Source organism: Chanodichthys erythropterus, chromosome 19, assembly GCF_024489055.1.
Source record: "Chanodichthys erythropterus isolate Z2021 chromosome 19, ASM2448905v1, whole genome shotgun sequence".
NCBI lineage: Eukaryota > Metazoa > Chordata > Actinopteri > Cypriniformes > Xenocyprididae > Chanodichthys > Chanodichthys erythropterus.
In genome coordinates, this window is record NC_090239.1 from 15,124,354 (window position 1) to 15,143,654 (window position 19,301).

Sequence of the window (19,301 nt, forward strand, 5' to 3'; positions counted from 1 at the left end):
TCCTCTCCCTGGATGCGCGTCTATCCAGCTTGTTTTTCACCGCGCGGGTCTTGCGAGTGGAACGCTCGCGCTCGGACGCGCTGCTGTGATTGGGGGACTAAAGCAGCGCGCTGCTGTGATTGGAGGATTGAATCAGGGCTCATCGCGTTACGCGCACGAGTGGAATGTTCCCTCACACAGAGGCACTACTACAGAGGAAAGAACGAAAGAAACCAGAGAAAACGTCCACGAAAGCTGGAGAAAATCTCACTACAGAAAGTCTCTATAATTTACGTTTTGAAATAGACCTTCGTCACGAGTCATAAGTGCTAATTTGGAAGGAATTTGAGCTGTTTTAGCGCTTTCATCAAATAGGTAAGTGGGAATTCCGGATATTTGCGTGATGATTTTCTTTCCGGTTGTGGAGAGGGAAAGTTTGTTTCTCTTGTCATGGTTTCGTTCTGCAAAAAAATGGACGCTTTAAACGAGCAAGGCAAATAATACAGTGTTTGACAATGGGATTTCTTATATACAGTGTTTGTAAATGCTTCTTTTCACCCATATCTGCTCTTTTTTTTATTCCATACCTTTTTTAGGCTATATAATCTTTTTCTATAACAGCCATGTTCACATAAGGCAAACGAAAATGACTAATTTCTGTCTACGTTGCTCCATATTGTTTATTGCATTTTTGTTTGATGTTGCTTTGATAACATCTGTGTTTGGGTTTTGTAGTCAAGTCCCAACATGCATCGTGTTAAATCTCGACTACTAACGTTAACGTTACCTGCTTGTTGTGTTGCTGGGATTGGCCTTTGTCAGTAGTTAGAAAGAGTTTGTCCTTTATTAGAGAGCTATGTTGTCTTTGCATTAACGATACATAAAGATTATTTTTATGTTAACGTGTCCATTAACCCATTTTTGCCTTAACTATGGCTATATTTCTTCTTAACACAATCATAACTAAATGACTACAACAAAAACATATTTATTATGATTATTGCATTGACAACAATAATAATTACTATTACTGTTCCTATTGTTGTTATTTATGCTATTATATTTATGCAAGCTTTTGTGATTTAAATGTCACAAATTAATTTAGATATTTGCTTTGTGCTATACATTACATTAGTTACTTTACCTCTGAATACTGTTTTTGGGTGCTGCCATAAAATTATGCTGTTTATCAATAGACCTGATATTAAAGAACTGACTAAGTTGGTCAAACCGATTACGGACAACCGATTATTCTCACTCATTTGTTGCATTTTTGCCTTAGTTGTTTTCTTAATGTTGAGTATTTGTAAAGTAGAAGACTGCTTGGATAATGTTTCCACAATTCATTCAGCTTTCTGTGTGAAATTTTAACACCCTTAACTATGAGCTATTGGTCTCTGATATTTATGTCTCTTTTGCAAACTCTTGCAGTTTCTTCTAAGTTGTTTTAGAGGGACGTGTAGAATAAAGTGTAAATCTTTTTTTGGTCCTGACCCTCCCCAGCACCTAGAGAATGAACAGACCCATGATTAGTCCCAGGGGCAATTAAACACAGAAACACAGATAAATCTCCTATGAGGAGAGAGGCAGTTCTATCCATATATCTTAATTTACCGTGGTATTGGTCTTTCAGATTTGTGGAGGGAAAAAAGCGCAGAAAGCTCCAAATGAAAAACAGAGAACCTTAGAAAGGCCTGTGCTTGCTCTTGGCTCTTCTGAGAAATCCTCTCTTTTTTTAGTGGCAGTGTTCGGAAACACAAATAGACCTAATGCCTACAGTTTATTTTCCCTCTCTGTGTTGTTGTGAATGCGAATAGTCGTTCTAGTAAACATAGGGCACTTTTAGCTACTTAATATGCTGAAAGTCCTTGATTGTGCAGATATCATTGTGAATAGATATGAGATAGCATGTTGGCAAGTGTGAATAATGTTAATTGATGGCAGACTGTTTTCTAAATGGGGTGTCCTTTTGACAATAGAGATTCCTGTTGCATGCACTCGTCTAACCACCATATGTATTCTCATGCAACATTGTGTGAAATCCACATTGCGTGACAAAACAAAATTCTTTCAACTCTTTGTAGTGTGAATAAAGCTATTATTAAAATAAAATTAATAAAGCTTTATTAATTCATTAGTGAGAGTTTAGCTTATGGTGTGAATCTTATTTTTTCCCATGATTATTTTTGGATTTAGTTTAGTATAAATAATTCACTGCAAAAAAAAAAAAAAAAAAAAAAAAATTTTCCATTAGCAGTGTTCTAGATTTAAATAGAAACAGTAATTTTGTGAAATTGTAAGAAGTTTATATATATATATATATATATATATATAATATAATATAATATAATATATATATATATATATATATATATATATATATATATATATATATATATATATATATATATATATAAAATATACTTTAAGATTTATGATGTTAATATATTATGCAATAATGCTTCCCAAGTAAAAATATGTTTTTTTTTGTTTTGTTTTTTAAATGTTTTGGTAAACAAAAGAAAAAATACTGGTTAAGCAAATATATATATATATATATATATATATATATATATATAATATATAATTTTACTATGTTGCTGTTAGATAAGACAACTCTATTTGTTGTGTAATTGCATATATTGAATGCGTATGATTATTTAGTGCATGAATTATGTAAATACATACGTATAATCAGGACTACTTGCCCTGAAGCATGTTTATAAGGTCAGCCCTGCCCTTGACACAGGAATTCACATTCACAATCTGTGTCAGATAGATTTGTCTCATGCCTGTTCATTCTCACAAACCTTTGGCACCCATTTCTTGCCATTTACATCATGTTTTGTAATCTACTGGCATGTTTGTATGTGCAAGATGTGTGCTCAAAAACAGCGATGACCCCAGCAGCACCCCTCCCACCTCTTTACAGCACATGAAACCTTCAGCAATCTGAATTGCTCCTGCAGCCACAGGCCAGAAAAAGGCCTGTGCTCTGCTTGCAACTAAAATAGAAGGCCTGGAGTGGGAGGGGAAGAGAGAAACAAATCTAATTTTCTCCCTAAGAGCCAGGCTTTCTTTATTTATATATCGTTATGGCTGTATTTAAAGGAGAAATGGTGGCCCGCTTCCTCCATGCATGACTCGCTCTTTATTTTTCAGCCTGTGGGCCTTCGTCTGGCCATAGAAGAGCCTCTCCTTGGAAAGGGGGGAGGAGAGAGAAAGAGAACACGAGGGAGGGAGAATGGAAAGGGGGGGAAGAGAGAGAGTAAGAGAGTCAGGTTTCGGTCCCTGTGCGCTCTAAGCTGAATCAGACAAGAACGTTTCTTTAAGCAAAGCTGCTTTTAGTCTTACATGCTCTGATTTGCTTAAAGGGATCATTCACCCCACAAAAATGAATATTCTGTCATCATTTACATGTTTTTCCAAACCCGTATAACTTGCTTTCTTCTGCAGAAAACAAATGAAGATATTTTGAAGAATGTTTCAGCTGTTTTTGTTCAAGAAGATAAATTGAAAACTTTCTTGTTTTTTTTGTTTTGTTTTTTGTCCATATAATTGAAGTCAAGGGGGTCCTAAACAACATTAACCCCCATTGACTTTCATTATATGAACAAAAACCAAACAAAAATTGTTAAAAATGATCTTCCACAGAAGATTCAGGGTCATCAAGGTGAGAAAATGACAGAATTACCATTTTTGGATAAACTATCCCTTTAATACTCAGTAAATGGAGTTGCATGATTCATAGTACTCTGTTCAGTTTACTGTTGTGTAATTAACCTTGGCTGTAATAAGATGTGGTAGCGAAAAACCAGAGGAGGACTAGTTTCATGGCCTTGAATGGCAGAATGAAATTGAGTCTGGGGAGATCTTATCACTTTCTGCAGTAACAGTAAGCCTGTTTATTTCCCTTTTTTAGTGCATGGAAAGGTGGAGCGCACATCCCAGCTTGGTGAATCTTTTCTCACTAAATGTTATCTTCAAATCTTAATGAATGCCAAATCTGTAAATGGCCTGTATGCAGTTGGCAAGTGAAGAATGATTCTTTTGAGCAGCTTTAGGCCAGAACACACCAAGCCGACGCCGACGAACTAGTGGCGACGAAAGCAGACTGCGGGGTTGGCTCACGTCGGCAGCGTCTGTGTCCAAAGTTGCCCTGACACACCAAACCGACGCTAAACAGCCCACGGCCAAGTAGCACGTCAGTTCTGCGCCTGCGTGAGATGAAATGCCTTTCCGAACAGCAGACGGCAGTAGCTGAACAGCCAATCAGAATGATCATATGGCCCGACGGCCCGACGAGCTCCAACGCCGATTCAACATTTCGAATCGGCCGAAAAAAAGCCGACGAGGACCAACTTCAGCCGACGGTGCAGAAACACACTGAGAAAACTTAGTTGGCCGACGAAGAAAAACTGCCCGACGGCCGACCGTCGGCTTGGTGTGTTCCTGCCTTTAGAGAAAGGACAGAAGTTGTTTCAGGGTGAAATAACATGAAAAAATCTTGTTTACTACTTGGAAGCGAAGCACATCTTTCATGCATGCAGGTTGAGTTTGTCAAAAACTGTTTGACGTATGCTCTTAGAGAAAATAAAACGCTTGTATTTGGAAACCGCAATTAATTGGCCTTTGTTAAGCCTTTACACCCTCATGTTGATGTAGAGCTGTTTGTAATACCTTTTTCTATGTCGCTCTCTTTATCTGTCTCTGTATAGGAAATGCCATGTCTTTCAGGAACGTTTTGTTGTGACCACACAGAACAATAGAGCAGAGTCGGTTGTGGTTAGCTGAGCGTGCAAAGCACACACACACGTCCATTATTTGCTGTGCCGAGACCTCCCAATGTTTAGATCTACCATCTAGTGCTACTCCTTTATACCAATCTGGTAGTGACTTATAGTTAGAGCCTGCCACTATGATCCCAGGGCTCAATGCTAAGGATGTTTTCTACTAGTTCAGATATTTACTTGCCCTGACAAAATTTTCACTGGCCCCCACCACAAAAAAGTCCTGGTTATTGTTTTTGATCCATGTAACCTTAAAAAATAAGGTTATGAAACCAAAACTACTGGTCTAACTCGGATTTATTACTGCTGTCTGCTCTCATTTTAAGAGTGAATGCACAGATCCAATATAATGATACACGTTTTCTTTCTCCACCGTTTGTCACTTAAGCCATAACCAACTGTATTTATGAGGATACTACTCACCAATACGAGCATTTTGACATAATTTTTTTTGTATATCCATTCAAATGCAAGAAGACTTGAAAGAAAACTCAATTCAGTATTTGCACGTTGACTGAGATGTAGGGCTGTCAAACGATTAATCGCGATTAATCGCATACAAAATAAAAGTTTGACTTTGCATAATATATGTGTGAGTACTGTGTGTAATTATTATGTATATATAAATACAAACACATTCATGTATATATTTGAGAAATATTTACAAGTATATGTATTTATTTATATTTTTATATAATTTATATTATATATAAATAAAAATATTTTGTTCATAAAAAAGATATTTCTCTTAGCTATATACATTAATTTGTTTGTATTTATATATACATAATAATTACACACATTGGGTCTCATTCATGAAACACGAGCAGAACGAATTTTTGTGTAAATCGTGTGTAAAGTGGTTCTGGCGTAAATTTTCGGATTCATTAAAATGTTCGTAATTTCCAAATGTTAGTTGGTACGAAAGAAATCTACACCTGCTCCCAGCCATGCGTAAATAGTGCGTTTAACATCCGAACGCTTTGCTCATTAATAATTTTTTTAATTTTAATTTTAATTCACCTTAATAAGGTACATTAAACAGCATTTTGAAAAAATATTATATATAGTAATTACATACGTTTTTTCTTTTTACTTTTATTGTTAGAGCCAGTAATAGCATCTGCAAACGGAGCACTTTAATCAAATAATTAATTGATTTCAATAGGGCTGGGCAAACTAATGGCCCCAAATGGCCAAAATCCTTCGTTTGGTGTCATAATATGATGCCCATATATAGTTGTCAGTCGGATTTAATGGGCGGGATTTATGGTAATTGAGAATGAGCGTGCACGCGTGTCCCATTTACGACTGATTGGAATTCATTAACACACACACACATTTCACTATCACTTCTGACGTTTACGAAGTATTTGTGAATCAGGAGAAGAGTTTTCGGGAAGGTCTCTTTACGCGCACTCACATATTTACTCGTATATTTACGAATGTTTCATGAATGAGACCCAGTAACTTTTATTTTGTATCGCGATTAATCGTTTGACAGCCCTACTGAGATGCAGTTTACTGGGTGCATACTTCTGATGTGTGTTGCGCACACAAAACTTGGGTAATTACCGAATTGAGTTCTCATTTGCATCTTCTTGTGCTTGAATATTTAAATTGGCAAGGCTTAAAAACATGTGAAATGATAAACGTTTGTGATGATGCAGATTCGGGCAAGTGACAGTTCCATCAACTGTCCCAAGCGTTGCTCATGCTGGCCCCGGGCCATTGGGCAGTCCTTAATGTCGAGCCCTGGATGCTATGTTGGTCACATGAGCATATTTATAGTTCTTCCCATAATGCTTTTTTAAAAATGTAAGGTTTACTCAAAATGTATTACATGCTCTTCTTTGCATACTGTTTTGATTGTTTGAGTATTAGATCTTTTCCCTCTGCTTTGCATGGGTAGTTATATTTGACATTTTATTATGGAAAGATCTTCCCAAACCATGCCGTCTGCATTTTTGCAGCGCATTATGTCAGGTCTGAGATGTGTTTGGCTTCTGCACAGAACCACACAACTTTAAAGAGGGGCATTTCCAGAGTCTGACTCTCTCAGTCTGAACTTTGCTTGTGCTTATAGTACTGCTGAACCCTGAACAAAACCCTCAATAAAAAACGTTCATTAGCAATGAGGCCTCCAGCAAGACAAGTCCAGCCATCAAAGAAAACAGGGTATAATTTCTGCATGTAGATTAAATGCATATATAACATCAAGGTTTGACAATAAGGATGCCCTTTTGGCTAGGAGTCAATGTGAGAGAGTTTTATAACAGTTGAGGAACCAGTTAATTTTTCATGTGTTTCTGTTCTGCTCGATTTTTGTGATGTGTGAAATTCAAAAAGAAATGTTGTTCAATACTAATATTTAAAAAATCACAACATGTTAGTCTTGAAAGCATTAGATAGAATGAGTTGGGAAAAAATCCATAAAATTTTCCAGCAAAAGTGGCTTTGTTTCATATATTAGGGATGAGCACGAGTACTATTTGAACGTGACACCGATCATAGATGGCGAAAACGATGATTACCGCGACTTATCTTTTTCTAATGGCTTTAAAAGTGTACAGTGATGCCTCGAATTACTTTGCTAATAAAAATTGGCAGCACCAAACTTCGATATACATAACATTATAATGAGAACACTTTTGTAATAGAATGTTGTAAATTCTTTGTGCTTAATTTAATTGCCTGTGTTTCAGCATTGATGTTTTGGGAAGAGCGCATCCACAGCGGGAGTTACACATTTAGACAAGCAAGTTCACTTGTACATTTGCATCCTTTTGTGCAGATGTAAGTTGTAATATTACTTGTATGCATTATATAGCAGATTCAAGGAGATACGGTTAACTGAAGGTCTTGTACAGCACCATGAGCTATAGTCTACATATTGTGTTTTCTGCTTCAGAGCCATAACCTAAATGAATGGAGAATTGCTGGTTATAATTGAATGACTTCCTCTATAATAGGTCTCTGCTTTGTAGAGGAAATGAGTAAGAGTTCCTAAATGGTGAATATGAACAGATGTGTTACATGGTGGTCATCATCACTCAACTATTGTGAGCACAGGGTTAATTATTGCCTTTCTCCTTTATACTTTGCCAGTCGCACCTCTTAATGGACTGTTAGTGTTTCAGCACAAAAGGAGACATCCGGTGGTTGTTTGACTGATCACATAGTTCACATTAATTCACATAGTTTGCATTTAGGCTTGGTATGATTTTCTGACCATTTTCAGCACTGTTTTCTGGCTTTCTGCTCATTGGTGGTTTTAAATTGTGCTTGAAGCCTGTGGCTTTGACAGTAAACAAGTTTGCTGTCATCTCACCAAACTAAAGATCCTGACAGAAAAGCTTAGCTATTGCCTTCCCACAAAGCTGAATCGTGACTGAATGCTCTCTCAGAGCTTGTAAAATATCACAAACATTAAGGAATATCATAACCACAGTGTAAAAAGAATGAGTGGGTGCTTTGCATGCACAGTTGAACCCTCCCTCGAGGCATCTGTGTTCCCATCCACAGTGCCTCAGTGAACCACGCTAACCTTCTCATTTCATGGGCTTTAATTTCAATTAGTTATGGCTGATCGTTCGCTTTGATCGTATTAGTCTCCCCTCAGAGCCCCAATTGCTTTTTATACACCCTCATGCTTTCCTGTTGGTTTTACTAAACCCTCTGGAATTAACAGCAGTGATGGCATCTTCATATGTTTGATTTCCACTTTCTACAGCTGTCGCTCATCTTTCAGCACTGCAACAAAACAATGTGTTAAATCAAGTCACATGTTTCTGGTCAAGTACGCAAGCCGCTCTGATTAAAAAGTTAAAATTAAACTTATTTCCTAAAGCTTAATTGTCATTTTTGATGAGGCTTATTTCAAAGATTATCCCTAAAGCTTCAGATTTGGGAAGAAGTCAACATTCCAGGACTTCTTGGGAAATAAGTAATCCTCTTTCTCAGTGAGGGCAGTGGGGTCAACTCCTTCTGGCACCTGTGTGGATATGAATGTCTTAGGCTTGGTGACACTCTGTCTAAGAAGCATTTCTGCCCTGTATTGGGCACTAATCCACACAGTCTCCGTTTAGTTTAATCCTGGGATCTTGACATATTTTGTGTTATATTTAGTGAATTTGCCATGTTGAGTTTTGACATGAACTTTCTTGACAACAAACAATTTACCCTCTTGATTTGTTACTCATTTCCATTAAACCTTCTGTGTTTTTCGTAGTTCAAAAGTCATCATCCATATCATACCTTGTTATACTGTATCAAACCTCAATTGCAAATATGTACTTTCAGTTTTCAAACGTAAGTCTAAACATGGAAGTGATCTAATATAAGGCTGCACAAGTGGTTTTAGTGAGCAGTGTTGCATGACAGCTTTCATATTACAAATTTTTTCTTACGAATCATGCCCTGTTTTGAGCTAAACTGCCAGTGTTAATGAAAGCACCCTCCAAGAACAATTCATCCATGTATATGGTTCACAACTTCCTAATGTTCAACCCTGCACCTCCACAATTGACTGCGAGCTCGTATTCATTTCTGAGTGCAGTGGACACATCTCAAAATCCAATCAACTACTGGTGCATAGAAACAAGTCCTTTGTTGTTGTTTTTTTTTTCTTTTTCAATAATCCAACATCAGGTAATGCTGAAAATGCCAAAATGATCTAGGGCTGCACAATGATTAATCGTGATTAATCGTTTGCAAAATAAAAGTCTGTGTTTACGTAATAAATGTGTGTGTTCTGTGTATAATAATTATGAGTATATAAATACACACACATACATATGTATATTTAAGAAAAATTTTATATTTATATATAAAATATTTATATTTATATATAATATATATATATTTATTTATACATGCATATATTTCTTAAATTTATGTATGTATGTGTGTGTATTTATATATACATAATTATTATACACAGAACACACACATTTATTACGTAAAAATAGACTTTTATTTTGCAAATGATTAATCGCGATTAATCGTTGTGCAGCCCTAAAATTTTCTTTCTTTTATTTACGCACCAAAAAGTCTCAGATGAAAAATGAACATTGTTCTGTTTTATAATTGGAATAGTATAATGAACAGGGCTCAACTCTCTTTTAAATTTGTGATGCAACAAGATAATGCTAATGCACTTTACATGAGATCAGTTTTTGTTGTTGTTGTTGTTGTTACTGCTAAATGTAGATTTAGCAATAAGTGTTACAAAAGTAAAAGAAAGTTAACCAGGTGATTTTTTTTTTTTTTTCTTCAGACAATTCGGCTGATCAAATATCTTTTCTGACCTTAGCGTTGAGAATTTATTTCCATAGTGATGTTGAATCTGAAAAAGACAACTTTCCTCCTTTATCCAAAAGAGTCATGTCAGTTTGAATTTTATCTCTGTAGTCAGAAGTGCTGCTAAAACTCTTCTGACATGGTAAGATTGTTGTTTGCTTGTGTTTTATGCAGTAGTGACCTCCTAATGTTGTTATCTCATAAATGTAATATTTCCTCCATGGGCCTGTTTACACCTGGTCACTTCATGCATTTTCTATCTGATTATGAAAAGACCAGGTCTAAATGCTCTCTGAAATGCTTTTGAAACTGATTTTAAATCTGATCACTCAAACCACTTGAGGGAGGTTGTTGTTCGAGACACATTTCAGATGAAACTGGACAAGTGTAAATGCATCTGGTTGTTGAATATGTAAATTTTATTCCTCCCAAAATGTAAAAAAAAAACAAAAAACAAACAAAAAAAAACGTGTAAGAGCATGTTAGCTGCCAGCCTGATCTGACAGTGCACACATTCCCACAGATATGGCCCAGATGAGTAGCTGATTGTCTCTTCATCAAACCGGCATGCAAACTGATGCAAATGAAACTGAAAATTCGGTGTCGCATCCTGAAGCTCAATACACAGTCATCTTCATTATGCCTAAATGTGTTTTAATGTCAATACTGATATGGATTGTATGAACTTTCAATAATATTAGTCTTGAAATACAAGATATTTAAAGTGTACCTAAAGTATACATGCAATAGTTCCACTTTAGCACAATCAAATATACTTAAGTATATCTTTAGTTGGACCACAGCACTACTTCCGCACAAGTACAAAATTAGATGTTCAAATTTAGCGGACTTTAAGTATACCAGTTTAGTATACCAAAAGTACAATTGCAGGGTATTTGTATTAAGTACATAATATATAAATGTATTAGTATTATACTTAACATGAAATAAATATATTTCAAATACATTTTAGTATATTTATTTTTCACTAAGGTAAACAGGCCCTTAGTTTTCCACCAGATTGTATAATCATCCTTTTTTTCCCGCTATCCATGTCTCTTTAGGTACTACAAAGGTTTTTCACAAGAGTTTGTGGCTTTACCTTGAGATACATCTCCAGAGAGTAGCCTCTTAATACTGACACCTATGATTCCCTGGATCATCATGTACTGCCACACCCGCTACCCTGTGAGGTAAGAACCTGCTGCTTCCTGTTGCAGACTGCTATATGATGCTTTCCTTTACTTTATGATTGAATGTATTCCTTTTCCGTTTGGTCTGTTTTTATACTTGTTCTTTTGTGAATCAGGGTCTGTCGTATTTCTCAGAAGCCTTTGTGAAATTAAACTGCCGGTAAATGATTTGAGCACTCTGCTCTGTTACCAGAGTGTCACTCAATCCAGAGCCAACTACATTAGTAAATGTTGCATTTTTTTTTTACTTCCTCCACCTTTTGGCTGTATTTTTGTAGGGGAGAAGGAACGTACAACCTTGATTACCGAAGCACAAAGATTAACCCTTAACCCCGTCCCTGAGACAGAGACAGACCTACACAATCAGTGGGTTTCCTGTCTCATAATTATTGGTGCTTGATTGGTCTGTCAGAGACCAGATCCCTCTGCAGCCCACCTTCACCATTCCCCCCTCATTAATGACCCACGACATATGAGAACCATGTTTACATGCAGAACTCCATACCGCCACATCGACTGGATCACTGTTGGGATTTTCTCAGGTACTTAAGGGCTTTACTTTTGATTAGACTGTAGTGCGAGTTTAGATGTCGCTCTGAGGCATGGGTCAATCAGTCTGTGATGTAGTGAGTCGTATGGAACTGGGATGTTTACATGGGGCTAGAGGGATGGATGGCTAGAGGGAGGGGCTGTTCCACTCAATTGCAGCCACATGTTTGCAAAGGATGTGGAGCTGAATGAGGCCGTGTGATCTGCCAGACTTTAAACAGGGCCTTCGCCTGTGGGCAGCTCTAAAGTTTTCCAACGCGTTCTTCCAGCCTCTTCGTTACTGTGGTTTCTGGGCAAACACGCTGCCCTGTTGCCGTACAATTTCGCATTCATGAACTGCACTCGCACTGCCTGAGATTCCCATACAATTGCTCAGACAAATCTGTTCTTGTACTGACTTACACTAACACAGAGACCACACACATATAACTAACATATATTGAGATGGGGCATGGAATATTTCAGAAAGTAGAGGCAGGAAAACTTTCAAACATGCACATGAAGCCTAATGGAAAATGACATTGTCAACTAACTATGGTTTTTGTTTGTAATACATTGACCACCTGTTTTATGTGCTCTGTTTGTCTGTTTTGACATGTTTATATATGTATCTCTACACTGTAAAAATATCCTGTTAAATTTACGGTAAAAACTGGTAGCTGTGGTTGCCAGAAATTCACTGTAAAAAAATACTATGAAACTGTTTCCAGTTTTAGAGGATGCCTGTATATTTTACAACTTAAAACCATATATTTTAGTGACATAATGTTAATATACTTACTTTAACTACCAAAATCTGCCTTTATACTTAAAATGTACAGATAACCACCACAATAATACAGGTGGCACAATAGAAAGCCCCGTGATTAATCAGAGTTCGCAGCCTATTGTAAATAAAACATGGTCAATACTCATATATAGATGGTGCGCAGATGTTTATACAAACACAAAACACCATCAGGGTAACACACGTGACACTATAATAATGCAATAAACATTAAATAAATAACAGGAAATGTAACAGTGTTTTTTTGTTTTGTTTTTTACCATAAATTGTATGGTAGTTCTTAGTTTTTACTTGCAAAAAACATACATTTTACAGTATTTTACTGTACAATTACATATAATGTATTAGGCCATTTACAGTTTATAAGTATATGTTAAGGAAACTTGCAGTTAACTAATTAACGTGTGTTTCTGTAGCATTTTTATAGCATTTGTCTGTAAATATTACAAACATTTTTTACAGTATCTTTTTATATAGTCAAAATTAAATGTGTACAAAGCTAAGCTACAATCTAGGTCACTTAGTGCAACTTCACAAAACATGGTTTACATTTTAAAAAGACAAAATTATTGTTTTATTCTAACTAAAATCAAACTTTTAAAGTCAATGTAAACAAACTGATTGTTGGATCTGGGATCAAAGTATCCAGATGTCACTCTTCAACTGAAGAACAAAGTCTTTTACTGTTCTTCCTGCTGCTGTAATTAGGTAAACTCAATATGAAGTTGTAAAATGACAGACATTTAGTAGTTTAACAGAGTAGTATGGCCTATTTATGTTGCAGTTTTGGAAAAAACAGGAGAAGTTCATTGACTTAAAGGCATAGTTTATCCAAAAATGGAAATTTTCTCATCATTTACTTACAGTGCTTCCCACAGGTTTGAAATATACTTGCGGTGGTAGCCTGGCGAAAAATCCTTCTATTACCCACGGCACAAAAATGGTCTACTACATGTGACAAACAAATAATGTGTGATTTTTAACAGTATTTTTATTTATTGAAATTAAGTTTAATTACATAGCATACTATTACATTTAATTACATACTAATATTATGCATTATTATGCATTGTAAATTATGCAAAATTGCAGCATTTAAATAGTTCTCCTTTTCCTATGTTCTCCTTGCTGTCATATAGTGTCTCTCTCAGTGAATGAGACACAGATATTACTAGTAAAATTTATGAAATGAATAATATATGTGTCAAATAATGTTCTTAGTCTTTTCTTCCTGTGGGGGAGACTAAAATAATTTACTATGAATTAAATGGAAATCAAATTAAATGCAATTTATTGTGTAACCAAAATACCAATAATGCCCAAAAGAAAAAGAAAAAACTTTTAATTACTTTGACTTTTGACTACTTGACTTTTCAACCCCGAAATACACCGGGACTTTTATTTTGAAATGTATGTACTATTGCAGGCTAATCCTTCAGATTTTTACAATCGTCTAAAACATTTTATATAAAGGCCATGAAGTAGACATTGTAATAATTCATCAACTTGAGTTCATTAGCAATCGCTTGGCATAATTCTGCGCTTTTCACTGATTGAGAGTCTGAAGCGCTGTTGCGCACACATAACGAGCAGGTATGAAACGACTAGCTATTCGATCGCGGATGGTTTCATTATCTTGCACGGATATAAAAGTATAAGAAGATAAAAATAATAAAAGCAAAAATGTGTCTCCAAATATACTTGGGCGGTCGTTATTATACGTGGGCGGCCTGTCCAAGTAAAGTCTATGTGTAGGAAGCACTGACTTATTCTCATGTCATTCCAAACCTTTATGACTTGTTTTCCTCTGTGAACACAAAAGAATATCCTTAAGGTTCTTTACAATGCAAGTCAATGGGTGTCATTGTTGTTTTAGACCAGATTGACTTTCATTGTTTGACCAAAAACTGTTGAAACTTCTTTTGTCACTAAATAGGTTTGGAACAACATCAAGTGAGTAAATAACAGAATTTTCATTTGTGGTTGGACTATCACTTTAAAAGCATGGAGTTTTCTTAAAAATGCTCTTTTTTAATTTTTATACTCTGGATTTGTTGAGAATATGAACCATCCCAGAAGCCTTAGGTTGAAGTTTTCTGCTTATACCAAACTGCCTCTATGGGGCGGGCAGGAAGAAAGCTTACCACAGATGATAAAACCTCTTTATCATCCCACAGTCATGGAATTTGTAAGCAGGTAATGGAAAATGCAGCACCTCTTTCCATTCTGTGTCATGCCCCAATCCCTTTTGAGAGGCAACAACTCAAACCTTGGTGCTTGAAAAACAACCATCACCCCACAGAGATAAGAAAAAAAGATCTCCAGCTGTGCCATTGTATGTCTGTCCAATCTATGTGGATAAGAAAGAAAAAATAGCATCCTTTCAAACACCTTGTGGCAGACATCTTGATTTGTAAGCTCATGCAGGAACAGACATTCTGGCAGCACAAGCTCTGCAGAGTGTGAAAACGATCTGTTTGATACAGAGGAACCTCCTGCCGCAACCATTAGCGTCCTGCCTAGAGAATTGGAGACACCGGAGACCCCTGCATGAAGTGCACTTTTATGCTTTGCTCATCAGGGCAACGTCCTTCAGCTCAAAACAATTTGCACTTACTGTTTTTTTGGGGAAGGGGGCAATGTCACATTCAGTTGCCAGCTGGATGACATGTGTTTCTATACACAGAGGGACTAGCCACTTAGTAAAATGGATTTTGTTCTCCTTGTCCAAAAGGAATTGGTTTGCACGGGTCCGCACTGTGGTCTGTGATCTGTCAGACAGGATTTCACACTCATAAGACATGTAGATTAAGGGAACTCAGGTGACCATCCCTTGGTAGAGAACACAACTTTCTGAATCAAAAATAAAAAATATATGGCGGAAAATTAAGTCCTAAGAGATTTCCACATGCTTGTAGCTCTTGCAGTTTTTCTAACCCCACACGTTCTCAGTTTGGAAATATTCAGTGTTTTTACTACAGAAGTTTTAAGATCTTACAATAAAGCCATTTCATTGTCATTGAAGACAATTTCTTTGATGTTTTGAATGGAATAGATCAGATATTCCCAGATCCCAGAAGCCTCAACCAGAATAATTAGGCAGTATTTGGCCATTTTAACCCCATATGTCACTTCAATAGACAATAGGTGTTTGTTTCATTTCAACAATTCTCATGACCAATAGAAAAGTGTATATATAGTAATAGTAATTTAGTCTTCATAGCCACATGATACAAATACAGATACACTACAATTCAGCATTCAGGAGCTTGGGGTCAGTGAAATCTGACACCATATTTTGTTTGTTAGTGTAACAATATAATGCAAAACACTGCACAGAGTTAATTTCTATCTAATTTCCAGCAGAGCTGATCTGTGATTGTTGAACTGAACATGGGCCTTCTGGTGTGTTGTCCAGAACGGGACCTTCCGACCATATGTCTCAGTGACGTGAAGCCCTCTCTGGAGAGCTAGGCTACATTTGGTCGTGGAATGTGCTGGAGCGTGTGCATCTGCTTAAACAAAGCCTTATTTTCAGCTCAATGTTGTAATTACAGACTAGAATGAATCTAGCCGTCTTGTGAACCCACAGCAGCCTCTGCGCAAGTTTCCCAGGATCTGTTCAGGGTTTGTAAGTCCAAACAAAGAGTGTTTACAGCAGAAAATCTGAGCCACCATTAACACAACATCTCTCAGACACATTTACTTGCTTTTGGAAAAGTGTGTGTCTTCCGTGTGAGGAAATATTATGTTTGTTGTGTTGGAATGAGATGCTAGCGTTAGCATTAACAGGGTACACACAGATGTTGAAGTGAGACAAGAGAAATGGGACTCTCTGGAAGCAGTCAGTCTCAGTGCAGCTTGTAGTCTAGAACTTGTCTAGACATATGGATCGATGGGAGTTGGACTTGCTCTCTTTTTCCTGAAGAGGAAAAGTGTATTGTGATTTTGTTCAATTTGTGTACTGTAAAAAAAGAAAAACCATCAAATCAATGTTTTCTTATTTTAATATGTTGTAGCAGTGTTATTATTGTTTGTTAAAACTAAGATGAAAACTGTTACAAATTAAAAGAAAAAAAAAATCTATTGCTAACAATAAAAAATAAGTGTGCAAACTTTAGACCGGTAGTGAATGTCGGCCAACATGAATAAACATGAGTAAAAACAGGTAAATGGAGCAGAGGAGGACCCAAGGTACATTAATATGTACCCTCTACGTGGGTGATTGGTAGAGCAGCATGACCTCAATAGACTACGCACACCATCATCAGTGTGTTCTTGAACCCACGACTGTCTGGATAGAGCCCTGTGTCTGTTGCCACAAACCTCCGCCCTCGTTTCCTTCCTTTCAACTTTCTGCACTTTCCACTCGATTTGCTTTTTAGTAGATGCACCCACAAAAAGATTCATTTTTACCCTCCTGAACTTTTTTTGGTATAAAGTCAGATAAGTACATCTAAATTCACATCTTATATCCCAATAACACCCTTTTTATATTTCCAATAGAGCGCTGTGTATCTCTTGAGGGTTGTTCAGACATAAGCTGCAGATACAAACCAAAGACAGGCTGTAAATGTGGAGAGAAACTGAAGGCAGGCAGTGAGAGGGCTGTCCTGGTAGCAGAGCATGACTGAGATGTTGGAAGAGCTGCAGTAGCGAATGATAGATAGAGGAGGGCAGAGACAGGGAGGAGGAGGACAGGAGAGAAGAAGTGCAGCAGGAGGTTTGGAAGGGGAGTGCTCTGCAGGAACGTTTCAGTATTCTTATGGTAATCCAGCCTTGGATGAGCCTCAGAAGCAGCCAAGCAAACAATGAGAGTGGAGCCAGGAAGTCTGCTCTCCCTGCTGGCCGGCGTGACTTGAGAGGCAGGCGAGGCGCTGGGCTGCCTGCAAGGAGGGGCCCCCAGGAGGGGCCAGGGAAATGCATGCCAGCACACATATCCACATACCACATTCACTCAATCTATGAGTTAGAGAGCATGGTTGGCGTTGGTGAAAAGCATGTTTTTGTTGTTGTTTGCATGTGTTATGATGAGTGGGACTTGTTTTCCTGAAGACTGTATAGAAATGGATGCATTTCAGTACTAGCACAGATTTGGTACTTTTGCCAATGCTTTTAAAGGTGCCCTAGAATGCTTTTTTACAAGATGTAATATAAGTCTAATGTGTCCCCTGAATGTGTCTGTGAAGTTTCAGCTGAAAATTTTTTTTATTAATTTTTTTTAACTGCCTATTTTGGGACATCATTAAATATGTGCCAATTCAGCGTGCTTCCCCTTTAAATGCTTGCGCTCCCTGCCCCCGAGCTCACGACTCTATAATACATTGCATAAACAAAGTTCACACAGCTAATATAACCCTCAAAAGGGATCTTTACAAAGTGTTTGTCATGCAGCATACCTGATTATGTAAGTATAGTATTTATTTGGATGTTTACATTTGATTCTGAATGAGTTTGATAGTGCTCCGTGGCTAAAGCTAACATTACACACTGTTGGAGAGATTTATAAAGAATGAAGTTGTGTTTGTGAATTATACAGACTGCAATAATGCAGGGTTTATATACAGTGTTTAATAATGAAAATAACGACATGACTCTGATCTCTGTGAATACAGTAAGAAACAATGGTAACTTTAACCACATTTAACAGTACATTAGCAACATGCTAACGAAACATTTAGAAAGACAATTTACAAATATCACTAAAAATATCATGGATCATGTCAGTTATTATTGCCCCATCTGCCATTTTTCGCTATTGTCCTTGCTTGCTTACCTGTATAAAGTCTGACGATTCAGCTGTGCACATCCAGATGTCCTGCCCTTGTCTAATGCCTTGAACATGAGCTGGCATATGCAAAATTTGGGGGCGTACATATTAATGATCCCGACTGTTGCGTCACAGTCGGTGTTATGTTGAGATTTGCCTGTTCTTCAGAGGTCTTTTAAACAAATGAAATTTACATAAGAAGGAAACAATGCTCTTTGAGACTCACTGTATGTCATTTTCATGTACAGAACTTAGTTGTTGTTATTCAACTATGGCAAGGTAAATTCAAGTTTCAATTCTATGGCACCTTTCTTATTACCAAGAGTTTCTCATTACCTATGTGTTATAAATCTGTACCATATTGGTTATCTGCTGATATTAGAGGTTTTTTTTTCCCCCGGTCGATATTGGTTATTGAATTGGGTATACTCGTTTCACCTGTTTTTTCCATTTAGATTATTTTTACCATCATTGAATGCTTCTTTGATTAAGTTAATGTTAACAAAGTTAAAATGTAAATATAATATATAAAGTTAATTTTTAAAAATATTAAGTAAACAGTTCATATTTAAAACAAAGTTATATCGAACGCAAATGGCGTGAAGTGACGCAACGCAATGCAACAAACGCAAATACAACCCATTATAATCAGTGATGCTGTCCACACTGGACATTGTTTTAGACTAGAAAAGAGGACCTATTATGCTTTTTTATATTTTCAACTTTGTTTAGTGTGTAATGTTCCTGTTTGGGCAGTTTTCTTCGGGGAACATACACATCATAATATTCCTCATTTAAACAGTTCCAACCCAAGGTATACGCAAAATAAAGGGGAGGATTGGTTGAGTTGCATTAGTAGTGTTGTGTTGTCGCTAGGGCTTCCCGCCTTCCCCCGACTAAAGATTTTTCTTTTCGACTTGTAGTCATTCACT

At 36.8% G+C, this 19,301-nt stretch overlaps 1 protein-coding gene across 2 annotated transcripts in view; it reads left to right on the forward strand.

The window, feature by feature from the left end:
• Positions 1-156: 156 nt before the first annotated feature.
• Positions 157-19,301, forward strand: part of bmpr1ab (bone morphogenetic protein receptor, type IAb) — a 41,401-nt gene continuing 22,256 nt past the window's right edge. The window contains exons 1-2 of one of the 2 annotated variants that reach the window (XM_067370265.1): positions 157-354; positions 11,135-11,263. The gene's annotated coding sequence lies outside the window, so the exon portion shown is untranslated. The remainder of the gene's footprint in view (positions 355-11,134; positions 11,264-19,301) is intronic. The other variant, XM_067370266.1, reaches the window with a different exon arrangement.